The sequence below is a fragment of the Balaenoptera musculus genome, chromosome 1 (assembly GCF_009873245.2).
Source record: "Balaenoptera musculus isolate JJ_BM4_2016_0621 chromosome 1, mBalMus1.pri.v3, whole genome shotgun sequence".
NCBI lineage: Eukaryota > Metazoa > Chordata > Mammalia > Artiodactyla > Balaenopteridae > Balaenoptera > Balaenoptera musculus.
In genome coordinates, this window is record NC_045785.1 from 24812053 (window position 1) to 24823987 (window position 11935).

The 11935-nt window shown below is 49.9% G+C and overlaps 1 pseudogene; it reads right to left on the reverse strand.

Moving 5' to 3' along the window:
- Nucleotides 1-1426: 1426 nt before the first annotated feature.
- LOC118895313 lies at nt 1427-2446 on the reverse strand (annotated as a pseudogene).
- Nucleotides 2447-11935: the final 9489 nt, after the last annotated feature.

An 11935-nucleotide genomic window follows, 5' to 3' on the forward strand; every position in this document is an offset into this window, starting at 1 on the left:
CCATTCTCAATGGTGTTAAGAAAACACCTTTTTTTCCTTACTTTAAAACAATGAATCAACTTCTTATTTCACTGACCGGTACTTCTGATTCTCTATCTGATGCTGCATTTAAAATCTTCAGAGTCCCCCAAAACAGCATTCAGTCTTCTTATATCCAGAGACAGGGGCCCAGAGGCAAAAAAGCTCAGGCCCCAGGCTGTTTTCAGGTGGGACAATGGCAGACATTCCTATGCAAGCCTGTGTCAGTTTTTAACTGAAATGCCATTAAGCTCTCCATCCTGAAACTTTTTTCTATGGCATCTGTGGCAGAAATACACTCATCTCTCATACACATAACTCCATGGGGGTGTGGGGTGGGCATTACACAGGTGCCAGCCAAACTTCTTATTCAACCAGAAACTGGACTTCTGGCTCAGTTTAATAGCAAGGAGATGAGCAAAACTGTGGTGAGTGTGCTGGCTCTTCCTCAAGGTGAACTGGGCTGGATGTGAATGGAAGCACATGATAAAGGTGAATTAAGCTCTATAAAAAAATTAAGTTGCTCCTATCTCTATGAGCAGTCTATGACCTGCTTCCAAGAATCCAGGGATGCCCACATCCCATACCTCATCCAGACAAGGCCAATTCCTCACGCACAGCTACATGGGAAGCATAAAAACCTTTTGTTGGGACTTCCCTGGTGGCCCAGTGGTTGAGACTCCTCGCTTCCAATGCAGGGGTCGTGGGTTTGATCCCTGGACGGGGAACTAAGATCTCACATGCTGCAGGGCGTGGCCAAAAAACCCCAAAAAACAAAACAAAACAAAACAAAGTCTCTCAAATAACGTCTTGCTTTAAAAAAAGTCTTCCGTGCAGATGAACCAGTTTGCAAGGCAGAAATAGAGACACAGAGGTAGAGAACAAATGTATGGACACCAAGGGGGGAAACCGGGGTGGTGGGGTGGAGTGGTGGTGGTAGTGGTGGTGGTGGGATGAACTGGGAGATTGGGATTGACGTATATACACTAATATGCATAAAATAGAGAACTAATAAGAACCTGCTGTATTAAAAAAAAATAAATTCAAAAAAAAAAGGAAAAAAAACTTTCTCTTTAAAAAAGAAATCTTTTATTAACTTTGGGGGGGTGGGGATTGGGTCTTGGGAAAGATGTGGGATGGCTTTTTTATTCCCCCTGCCAGCAACAGCTATGTATCTATACACACACTCAGACACACATGCATATCCATGTTCAAGGAAGTTTTTCTTCCCTGACTACAGGACCCCAGAATCCAGCCTGCCCCAGGCTGAGAGACAGTGCCTATTAACTGCACAGATCTGACGTATCAACATACTGTATAAGGCTCCTGTGTTGTCTCACAAACTGAGAGGGCAGGGGCAAAGGGAGTGGATACTCACGGGGGATTTGCTTTTTGTCTGAAATCCAACCTACTCGGCAACACTCTTAGGTCCAGGCTCTGGGAGAGGTTCTGTGGGCACGATATGGTAGGTGACCTGACGGTCCCAGCCCACTGGGGTAAGAAGGGAATGATTTAGCAGGGACAGAGTAGTATCTCTCACAATCTTTGTGGGCTCGGCTTCTACACCCCTCAGCAATGCCTGAGTCCAGCACAGCAAGTGAGCTGTCTTCACTGACAGAGGCCAGGAAGGGAGCATTGTGTGGGGAGAACACCAGCCCAGTGACACACTGGGAGTGCACAGCTGAGCTGAGGGCACAGCTTGCACTCTTTGTGCCCACAAGGGAGGCAGTCCATTCTCATCACCAAAGACAAAGACTTTACTCCGCTGAGGATGCCAAGGCTGGGAGGTAGGAAGGTAGTCAGAGGCACTGCAGCCCATCTGTGATGCTGGCTTGGGGCAGTGGATATCCCACAGTGAAATTCTACTGTCCTCACTGCATGAAAGAAACACGGAGTCCTTGTGCAGAGAGGCAGCAACACAGGTGACCTGCCCAGAGTGAGCTCGGTATGAATTCAGAATCATCTACTGAGCAAGGTCCCAAACCTTGATGCAGAAGTCTTTGCTACCACCAACCGCTTGTGTGCCAAAGCTTGGGACACTGCAGACACAATGTCATCGTGCTCATACTTGCAGAACTTGCCGTCAATGAGTGTCTCATTCTCATCCAGCTCCCACAATTCAACAGCGCCTGAATTGGAAGCCATTAGGATACCTCTGTCCCCTACCCAAGTGAGGTCAGCCACTCCAGCCTCCGTCTAGACTCCAGCAGAGCAGAAATCTTCCTTGCGGACAGCACAATGGTCCCTAAAAAGCCAGAGGGAGCCAGCCCAGCAGAGGCCACTCAAGCTGGAAACCGTTAGCAGGAATGCCCCGATACCACACCGCCTCCAACTGATGCTCCGTATAGGCGGGTGCATTAGGGGGATGGTTCCACTCCCTGCTGCCAGGGGCACAAGTTGGGGGCGGGGTTTCCTTCCAAATCTCCATGGTTCCAACTCCAACCTGGCCCCAAACTGGACGTCCACCAGAGATTCAGCTCCGCCAGCCCCCACGTGGTCCCTCCTCAGGAAAACATTTTAATGGCCAGGAAAATGTTCATGGTGAAATGGTACCCTTATGTTCATAGTAGCACTATTCACAGTAGCCAAGACATGGAAACAACCTAAATGTCCATCAACAGATGAATGAATAAAGAAGATGTGGTACATCTATACAATGGAATACTACTCAGCCATAAAAAGTATGAAATAATGCCATTTGCAGCAACATGGATTCAACTAGAGATTATCATACCAAGCAAAGGAGGTCAGAAAGAGAAAGACAAATACCATATGTTATCACTTATATGTGGAATCTAAAATATGACGCAAATGAACATATCTATGAAACAGAAACAGACTCACAGACATAGAGAACAGACTTGTGGTTGCCAAGGGGGAGGTGGGTGGGGGCGGGATGGATTGGGAGTTTGGGATTAGCAGATGCAAACTATTATATATAGAATAGATACACAACAAGGTTCTACTGTATAGCACAGGGAACTATATTCAATATCCTTTGATAAACTATAATGGAAAAGAATATGAAAAAGAATGTATACATATGTATAACTGAATCACTGCTGTATAGCAGAAATTAACACAACATTGTAAATCAACTATAATTCAATAAAATAAATTAAAAAAAAATAAGATATATTAAAGTGGGGCTTCCCTGGTGGCGCAGTGGTTAAGAATCCGCCTGCCAATACAGGGGACACGGGTTGGATCCCTGGTCTGGGAAGATCCCACGTGCCGCGGAGCAACTAAGCCCGTGCACCACAACTACTGAGCCCGTGTGCCACAACTACTGAAGCCCGCGCACCTAGAGCCTGCGCTCCACAATAAGAGAAGCCACCGCAATGAGAAGCCCGCGCATCGCAACAAAGAGTAGCCCCCACTCGCCGCAACTAGAGAAAACCTGCGCTCAGCAACGAAGACCCAATGCAGCCAAAAATAAATAAATAAATAAATTTATATTAAAAAAATAAAAAATATATATATATTAAAGCACGTTGAGGGTGGGAAGTCACGGGTGATTTCTTTTTACTTTTTTAAAGCATTCTTGTATTTCCCCAATGCCCTGCCTGATGCAAAAATCTGGGGGATTGGATCCTGGGGTGAACCAGACAAATGAGGTCCCTGCTCTCATGGAACAGGTATATTTTATAACTGGGAGAAACAAAACCCAGAGTAAAGGGGTAACGTTATTTTTTTAAAAGATTGAAGAAATTGCACTGGTAGGTGTGCCAAAGAGCCAGCTGGAAGCTGGAGCCTGGGTTAGGAGTTGGACACAGCAGCTGTGCAGCCCAGGGTGAGAGCGGGGCTTGCTGGGGAAGGAACAGAAAGTCAGGGAGCACCTCTCAACACTCACCCATTGTGTGCATGGGTGTAAGTCCTTTCCCCTGTCTCAGCCTCAGATTCCCCATCTGTTAAATAAGAGGAGACACTAGATGTGTTTCTTGTTTTTAAAAAATTTAATTAATTAATTAATTAATTAATTAATTAATTTTTGGCTGCGTTGGGTCTTTGTTGCTGCACGCGGGCTTTCTTTTTAGTTGCGGCGAGCAGGGGCTACACTTCGTTGGGGTGCACAGGCTTATTGCTGTGGCTTCTCTTGTTGCGGAGCTCTAGGCACGCGGGCTTCTGTAGTTGTGGCATGCGGGCTCAGTAGTTGTGGCTCGTGGGCCCTAGAGCACGGACTCAGTAGTTGTGGCGCACGGGCTTAGTTGCTCCGCAGCACGTGGGATCTTCCTGGATCAGGGCTCAAACCCCTGTCCCCTGCATTGAAAGGCAGACTCTTAACCACTGCACCACCAGGGAAGTCCCTCCTTCCCTTTTAAGACTGAATAATATTCCACTGTATGTATATACGTTACGTAGTTTTGAGTTTCCTTCAGCTCCAACATTGCAGGATTCTCAATTCCAAGTGGCTGTCCACCCTGGGGCTGATTGCTGCCTGGTGGGTTGGGGACCCTGGCTTCAAGCTGACTTTCCCTCCTGCTTGTGTCACCAGGCAGCCAGGGGAGGGCCCCGGGGAATGAAAGGGTTTGGCTAAATACCTGCCGCCTTCTCTCTGGAGCTTCAGGAGCCAGGTCAGGGCCTGGTGCAGGGCAGGGAGGGGAGCTAATGATGGCCTACCAGAGGCTTTGTCATCCAGATGAAGCTGACCCTGCTCCCGGGCCCCTGCTCCCCGGCCGGCCTGATTACAGAGAGCCCTATTCTTCCCCTCCCCGGGGCCAGGCCTGTCCTCAAAGCAGCCTCTGCATGCCCAGCTACTCTGGAGCAGCTGCAGAGATAGGCCAGCTGAGGAATCTGGGGTAGCAGCTGCCAAAATCACTGGCTTTGGGGCCAGAACAACAGATACAACGCATGGTGAAGCCAGCAGGCTTATGCAGTGGTTCTCATCTGGGGGTGACTAGTAATAACAGCCACTGTTGCCTGAAGTTTTAATATGTTCATCATGTTCCAAGCACTGGACATGAATTATTTCATTTAATCTCACACAGCCCTAGGAGGTTGGTACTGTTAACCCCATTTTACAGAGGAGCAAGCTGAGGCTTGGGGAGCGTAACACAGCTGGTAAGCAGCCCAGCCTTGTTCTGTGATGAAGCCTGATCTCTTACCCCCTGGTTCTGTGACTGGATGGAAATTTCTTTGGCGAGTTCCTTGGCGGAGGGCAGATGAGGGGGCTGAGTGGATGGAGATCTATTTGCCTTCCCTGCACCGACAAGGGCAGCAACTCTTGTAGCTGCTCGGGTTTCTGCTTCCAAACATGTGAAAGCCACTGCTGTAGTTCACCTCATTTATTTTACAGGTGGAGAAACTGAGGCCCTGGGAGGGACAGGGAACTGTCCAGGTTCACTTCAACAGGGTCTATGGCAGAGCTGGGATTAGAACCCGAGTCCAGCCTCCCAGCCATGCTCTGTTTTTGGTGCCCACGTGGCCTGCTGGATCTTGTATGTGACCCACACAGGCAGGAGGGTACTCTGGGGCCTCACCTGTTGGGTCTGCTGGGCCTGGACCCCCACCCTTCCTTACAGAAGGAGGGAGATGCAGAGGTGGCCGGCAGTGGTGCAGAGAATAGCATGCAGGCTGGAGCTCAGTTCTGACCCTGCTGCTACCTTGCTGTGTGGCCTGGGTAGCTCTGCTCTCTGCAGGCCTCAGTTTCCCCTTCTGTACAATGGGGGTTGCTGACAGTTTGGACCAACAGGCACCGGGCAGGGGAGGAAGAGTGGTTAGACAGGAGGAGAGGAAGGGAGTGTATGGAGAGGAAGGGAGGGGCCACGGGGCCGCAGGACACCCTGCCTTGCCCCGCTGTCCTGGGGAAACACCCCAGGTTCCGCCGCCCACACTCCACTGCTGGCCAGGGGACGCTGCTTGGCATGAGAGTGTCCAAGCCTTGGATGAGAGAGTTCTTGGTCCCCAAGACTGCCATGGGGCTGGTGGTTTCCCTTCCTCAGCCCCAAGACATTCCCTCGCCCTGAGAACGGTGCTGGCCTCATGGGGACCTAGGAGGAGGCTGAGCTCCTGGGTGGGCACTCCCATGGGTGTCAGCCTCACCCAGCCACGTGTGCTTGCATACCTACAGTGCGTGTATGTGCAAACCCACACGCACGCCTTACACAGCAGGGACTCTCACAGGCCACGAGAGGCCCAAATCAGTTCTTATTTTTGAGGCTCCCAGTAAGTTAAAAATGAAGACATGCCGACACAGTCTGGCCACAACTGTGGTGTGTTTTACATACTTTTATTTAATAAATTAACATCTTTAACATACACACACACACACACTCACAAATCCAATGCAATTGAGAGATTCATAAGATCACTGCAGGAATTATAAATGATATGAGTTCACAGTGCTGTGTGGGCCGGTGATGGGATATAGTTTAAAATTGTATGATGAGCGTCCTGTTCTTTCCATCCTGCGTGTGGTTCCCTGGGACTAGACATCCAGCCTCCTTTGAGTGTACATTGTTTTCTAACATTTTATTATGAAAAATGTCAAGCATCCAGAAAGGTTGAAACAACTGTACACTGAACACCCATATCCTTATCATCTGGAATCTACAAGGAACATCTTGCGATATTTGCTTTATCTCATATCCATCCCTTTTTCCATTCATCCATCCAAATCCATCCTTTCATCTCTCTATCCCTCCACCCGTCCATCTGTTTTCTGATGCATTTTTGAGGCTCATGAATGTGAGGACTCGGTCAAATGACACTCTTTTCCCTCCTCCTTCTCCCTGACAGTAACAGGCCTTGCTGCACTCAAACTCACACTCACACACACACCCTTACATGTAAAACCCTCATAGGCACACACCTCACATGATTCACCCATGTTCTCCAATTCATGCATGTCCTCTCCTTACACATATTGACATGAATTCACATATGCAAACATCACACATAATCATCTGTGCACACACACACATAAAGACACACACACATGCACACACAGTGCCCACATGTGCGTTTGTGGCAGACCTTTTTTTTTAAATATATGTCCCCTGGGTGCCAAACACTATTTTTTTTTTTAAATGCGTCTTTTTTTTTTTAAATTAATTAATTAATTAATTAATTAATTTTTGGCTGCGTTGGGTCTTCGTTTCTGTGCAAGGGCTTTCTCTAGTTGCGGCAAGCGGGGGCCACTCTCCATCGCGGTGCGCGGGCCTCTCACCATCGCTTCCTCTCTTGTTGTGGAGCACAGGCTCCAGACGCGCAGGCTCAGTAGTTGTGGCTCACGGGCCTAGTTGCTCCGCGGCATGTGGGATCTTCCCAGACCAGGGCTCGAACCCGTGTCCCCTGCGTTGGCAGGCAGATTCTCAACCCCTGCGCCACCAGGGAAGCCCTGTGGCAGACTTTTGATATCTGTAAAGAGAGCATCCAGAGACCTAGAATCCTCAGACATGTGACCCTCGGGTAGTCCACGCCAGGCCCTGGTTTACTCCTCCAGCCCTCGCTTCTGGCAAGTGTCAGGGGCTCCCCTGCAGCTCCCCGCCCCACATGTCTCACCTTTTCCACTTTTCCCACAGTCTTCTCCCTCACCTCCCAGCCACATCCCACAGAGAAAACCTCCCACAAAAGTTCCTTCCGAAGTGTTACCACATGTGGGTACAAAGCCCACCAGACTGCCGCTCCGGGAGGGCAGGGACAGTGTTGGCCTGTTCACACCACATCCCCGGCACATGGCACCCAGCAGGCCCTGTGGTCTGTTGAAAAAGGAACAAAAGCGGCAGAGTATTGTATCCCCTGGGCAGCCTCAGGGGCATACGCGTCACACATGCTCACCACCATGCACACACAACACATTCTGCATTCAACCGTGCTCACATGTACATCGTGTGTGTGTCTGCGTTCATGCACACACCTGTCTGCCTGTCTCCATATTCTCCAGATGGAGTCAATTCCAGGATCTGAGTCCTTTCCTAAAGCCTTGGTCGCCTAAGACCACTGTGAGCACATCTGCTGGAGTGTGAGGTCCAGATGTGGCCCCCTGACCATGTGCTCCTGAGCTTGGCCCTGTGCATCTGCATGGCAGAGGTTAAGAGTACCAGCTCTGGGCTTCCCCGGTGGCGCAGTGGTTGAGAATCCACCTGCCAATGCAGGGGACACGGGTTCGATCCCTGGTCCAGGAGGGTCCCACATGCCGCGGAGCAACTGAGTCCGTGCGCCACAATTACTGAGCCTGTGCTCTACAGCCAGCGAGCCACAACTACTGAGCCTGCGAGCCACAACTACTGAGCCCGCATGACACAACTGCTTAAGCCCACATGCCTAGAGCCCATGCTCTGCAACAGGAGAAGCCACCGCAATGAGAAGCCCACTTACCGCAACAAAGACCCAACGCAACCAAAAATAAATAAATAAAATAAATTTTAAAAAAATAAAAAATAATTTAAAAAAAAAAGAAAGAGCACCAGCTCTGAGAATTCCCTGGTGGTCCAGTGGTTAGGACTCCACACTTCTACTTCCGGGGCCCTGGTTCAATCCCTGGTCGGGAAACTAAGATCCTGCAAGCCGCATGGCGCGGCCAGAAAAAAAAAAAGAGTACCAGCTCTGGAGTCCGACAAAACCTGGGTTTCACCCTTGCTCTGCTTGTAATCACTTTACATGTTTCACGTATGACTTACGTGGAGCATGGATTTCCTTATCTGTTAAATGGGAAAATAGTTCCCATCTTAAAAGCATCTTACAGGAGATGTTCTTAGCAGGGTGCCTGGTGTGTTGTAAGCACTTAAAAATGGTTGCTGTGGATATTATTATTGTTGTTACTTCAGGCCTTTGCCTCAAACTCCCATGCACCCTTTGGGAGGGAGGGCAGCCTTGGTGGGGGGGCTGTGTATGGGAAGAGTGGGTGGATGGTGTCTCGTGAATGCCTCTCCCCGGAAGCTCCCCCAATCCCAAGCCCTTATTATCCCACATGAATATTCATAAGGGATAGCTTCAGCCCTGCTCTGTAAATGGGTCAGAAGCAGGAAGTGGAGGCCAGGGCAGAGAGCTAGGCCCAGGGGACAGGAGGCTCAAAGCCAGAGTGCATCTGAGTCCTCACAGACGGGAGGATGGTAAGAGGGATGGGCAAGGATGGGTGGGGGATACTGGGGGCCATGGGGGAGTTTGAGCAGGGGATTGTCACCATATTGCAGATTCGAAAACTGAGGCCCAATGAGATCAGATTAGAGAACCCTTGGGCTGAGTGGCCCAAGAAGCCAGGTCCTGCTTCCTTTGGGATCTGGAGAGTTGAGCATCTGTCTGGGCTGGGTGATGGGCACAGGGGGATGGACCAATTGACCCCTGCAGGTTTCTCTCAATGGGTGTAGTTTACATGGCATTACATGGTTGGAAGAGCTGTGGTGATCATGAATCCCAACCCTCCACTGAGGCTCCAAGAGGCTGGGTGACTTGCTAGGATCACACAGCTGCTGACAGTAATCTTGCCTTTGGAGGTGTGAGAGATAGAATGATTCTGGTCCCTTGCAAGAGATTCAAGACTGGGAGAAAAGTGGGTGGGCTTGTCAGGATACCAAGGAATGAAGCTTCTTTATCCATCTCCTCATTTCATCTCCCCACTAGTCCCGTGAGACAGCTGGAGCAAAAACGATTATCTCCATTTTACAGATGAGAAGCATGAGGCTGAAAGAGGAGGAAGCACCAGGAGAAGGCTACAGAGTGAATTGTCTGTAGGGTGGGTCTGCCCCTCTGTGCAGGGCGATGTGGGGATGTGAGAGTCCAGCTCGCCTCCATCTTGGGCGGGGTGAGGCCAGGACAAGGCAGTACATCACCCTGCTCTGGAAAACTTCAATCTAAAAAATCAGAGGTGGGGGGGGGCGCTTCCTTGGTGGCGCAGTGGTTAAGAATCCGCCTGCCAAGGCAGGGCACACGGGTTCGAGCCCTGGTCTGGGAAGATCCCACATGCTGCGGAGCAACTAAGCCCGCGTGCCAAAACTACTGAGCCCACGTGCCGCAACTATTGAAGCCTGTGCACCTAGAGTCCATGCTCTGCAACAAGAGAAGCCGCCGTGGTGAGAAGCCCACGCACCGCAACAAAGAGTAGCCCCCGCTCTCTGCAACTAGAGAAAAGCCCACGCGCAGCAGGAAGAACCAACACAGCCAATAAATAAATAAACACATTAAAAATAAAAATCAGAGGGGGCTGTTTCTCTACACTTGCAGGTATGTTAATCCCTCCCTCCTTTCAGATAATTGCCTGTTTCTTAGAATGCTTTCTGGATGCCTGTAACTGCTCTGTGAGGTTAAGTAAGATAACCACTCCCATTTCAGGGTAAGGGGTGGAAGCAAGAGAGGAGAAGTGATCTCCAGGGTGGCAGAGGGTGTGAGAGGCAGTGAGAGAACAAGAGTCTCAGCGAAGTCGTGGGTGTTTTCTACTGGACCAGTTCATGGAAAGGGACGGGTTGAGGGATGGAAAATTCGGCTCTTGGGGCAGCAGTGTCAAGAGGAGCTGACCCTGGGGTGGGTGGCCGTGAGAAAGGCTCACTTCAGACTGCTGGGTGGCAGAATGAGGACACTGGCCTTGTGGTACATGTTCAGGCATTCATTCATTCAGGAAGCATTCACTGCCTTAGTGTGCCAGGCCCTGTGCTGTGCCCAGGGCAGGGGAGGGACCGGCCAGAGGTGAATCAGACAGTCCTTGGGGGGCTCAAAGTCTCCTGAGGGTCTCTGACTAGGACTGAAGACATTATTGGACAGAAAAAGAGGCTGACTGGGTATTGTCACCTCTGCTTTCAAATAGAGGCAGTGGGATGTCGGGGACAGGCCTTGGGTTCTGAGATCAGGGCCAGATTGGGTGGTCTTCTAGCTCTGCCCTTCTGAGCTGTGTGGCTTTGAGCAGCAATAATAACTAACCACAATAGTCATAGCTGATGTTTATTCAGTGCTCAGTTTACATCTAGCACGTTACTTTACTTCTTTGAACCTGTTTCCTCATCTGTAAAATGGAATGGAGTAGGAGTTAATCTACTTCTCAGGGTTACTATAGGGCTTGAATGGGACCATGTAGGTGAAAGAGTTTGGTATAAGCTTGAGATGTGTGGTAACTTTAGTTATTTGTGGGGCTGTAAAGGGGTCCCGTGTTGTAGAAACACAGGGAAGCAGGAGGATATTTATTTCTAATGGGGCCAGGTAGTGGTTTTGGGGGAAGGGTGGTTCTCTTCACCAAAAAGATATGAGATTGTGAGCAAGGCTTTGAAGGGTAGAGAGGGGGATAAAGAGAAGGACTTTCCAGGGGGAGGGTATCCTGTGTGCAAAAGTGTGGAGGAGGGAAAGTGTAGGGTATGTTTGTGGAACAGTCCTGGCACAATGAATGGCTAAGCCTGGCGCCCCATGAATCACCAAGGATGCAGTCAGGTAGGATCTTTGGCTGCGGGGTCAGCTTTTTTTTTTTTAAAACATCTTTATTGCAGTATAATTGCTTTACAATGGCGTGTTAGTTTCTGCTTTATAACAAAGTGAATCAGTTATACATATACATATGTTCCCATATCTCTTCCCTCTTGCATCTCCCTCCCTCCCACCCTCCCTATCCCACCCCTCTAGGTGGTCACAAAGCACCGAGCTGATCTCCCTGTGCTATGCGGCTGCTTCCCACTAGCTATCTATTTTACATTTGGTAGTGTATATATGTCCATACACGCAGATTTCCTTCCCTAACATTATCCCATCTACGGCTGAGTGAGGAGTGGGCTGGAGGGTGAACCGAGAGTGATTACAGAGCCCTACTTCTGGGTCTCTCCCACCTACCTCTGGGGGACGGTCTGGCAGGAATGTGACCCACCCACCCCTTCTGACCTCCTTAGCTGGGGGCCAGGTTCGGGCATCCCTGGGGAGCGATGAGCCGGGTGGCTCTGGGGAGCATGTGGCCCAAGACAGGAGTCAGTAGAGCTTAAAGAACAGGTGGATGGAGGAGAGGACA